The sequence below is a fragment of the Sparus aurata genome, chromosome 9 (assembly GCF_900880675.1).
Source record: "Sparus aurata chromosome 9, fSpaAur1.1, whole genome shotgun sequence".
Lineage (NCBI taxonomy): Eukaryota > Metazoa > Chordata > Actinopteri > Spariformes > Sparidae > Sparus > Sparus aurata.
In genome coordinates, this window is record NC_044195.1 from 8,064,695 (window position 1) to 8,066,297 (window position 1,603).

Sequence of the window (1,603 nt, forward strand, 5' to 3'; positions counted from 1 at the left end):
TGCAAACTTACACATAAACCTTATGTGTTTATTCAGTTACCGTTAAGGGGAACTTATACATAAAAGTGAACCACGCCTGGTTACTCAGTATTGGATAGCATTACAAGCATATATATATATATATATATATATATATACATATATACATACATATATATACATATATATATATACATATACATATATATATATATATATATATATATATATGCTTGTTTAAAAGTATATAAATAAATATATATAATAATTGTATTGGATGAAACCACTACTTTTAAACAAGCATATATATCTCATCAAACACATGAATTAATTTATTGAGGAAAGGAAAATTTGCCAGGAAGGTGCTATTCATTCAAAGACAGAGCTTTATTAGCACAAACACTATGTACAAAGCATCGGAACTGTGGGTAACTGCTGGCCTCCTGTATGAATTCGGTCCGTTTTGCAGACGTCTGTGGTACGTCGCTCTGTACTTCGGAATCGCCTCTAATCTCGACTGCAGCGCGGCACAAAGCTCGGTGAGCTCCTGGCTCCATCCAGACACCCTCCGTCTTACTCCTCGGACATCAGGTCCATGGGTCGCACTTCCAAAGGTCCACCTCATCCTCAGCTAGCACTCTGTCTCGCTTCCAGCAGCTGTAAAAACAATCAATAAAGACGATCAGTACTGCGCGATGCACTGCATATGGACACATCACATCTTTTAATGCACCTGAAAAATAGTCACATTGACCAAAAACGGATCTAATCTAAGCAATCTTACCCTCTTTGAACTCCTCTCACAGCTTCCGCCTGCGATGCAAGATCTGGTTGTTTGTACCTGAAGCTCCTGCGTAGTGTCTCTGAATGTCTTACAGGCAGCTGGAAAACAATTAAAAAAGAAAGGTATATATATAAAAAAAAAAAAAAAAAACATGAGTCACAGTAAAATTAAACAAGGAAGGAGAACACACGATGGCGTCATTATCGGCATCATGTAAATCTGGACTTGCAGACATAGCTCCGAGCTAATAGGAGGTCACAGCCTCGTTGTGATGCGAGGTTAGTCTGTGAGAACAAAATGCTCGCAGCGATAAACCTCCGTGTCCCTCGGCGGCAGCGAAGCGCCTCCGTCGGCAACACTCTCTGTGGCGACCCGGCAAAGCTCCTCCCATTAGCGCAGGCCTCCTCTCAACAATGGCCGGGCCGCTAGCTTAGCTCCTACTAGCCTAGCCTAGCACCTGCTAACTAGCTTAGCCGAACTTGCTTCGTGTCCAATAAAACACTTCGACTGCGATGGAGAGTCCAACTCACACACTCACAGCACGTCGTCTGACAACAGCTCACAGTCCGTTACTGATAAAACATGACACTGTCGACACACAGTCTTCTGTTAGCTGCTCACGCCATTAACTCTCCGCTCCTTCTTCCTCGTCACTCACGCTCCGGTCAACCGGAAGTCTAAAAATCTTACAGGTCATGAACTCTCACACGTAATAAATTACTTTAACTTCTTTTTAACAAGAACCCATGAAATTTAAATTCACACATTTTAAACAGAAATTATTTATACATTTTAATATCTTATTTATCTCAAAATATTTCATGCAAATTTGAACTTATT

At 40.7% G+C, this 1,603-nt stretch overlaps 1 long non-coding RNA gene across 1 annotated transcript; it reads right to left on the minus strand.

Annotated features, from left to right (window-relative positions):
• Window positions 1-459: 459 nt before the first annotated feature.
• On the minus strand, window positions 460-1,358 carry LOC115588479 (uncharacterized). The gene is made up of 3 exons (XR_003985368.1): window positions 950-1,358; window positions 764-861; window positions 460-636 (listed from the first exon to the last, which is right to left on the minus strand). It is a non-coding gene; the product is annotated as an uncharacterized LOC115588479 (long non-coding RNA).
• Window positions 1,359-1,603: the final 245 nt, after the last annotated feature.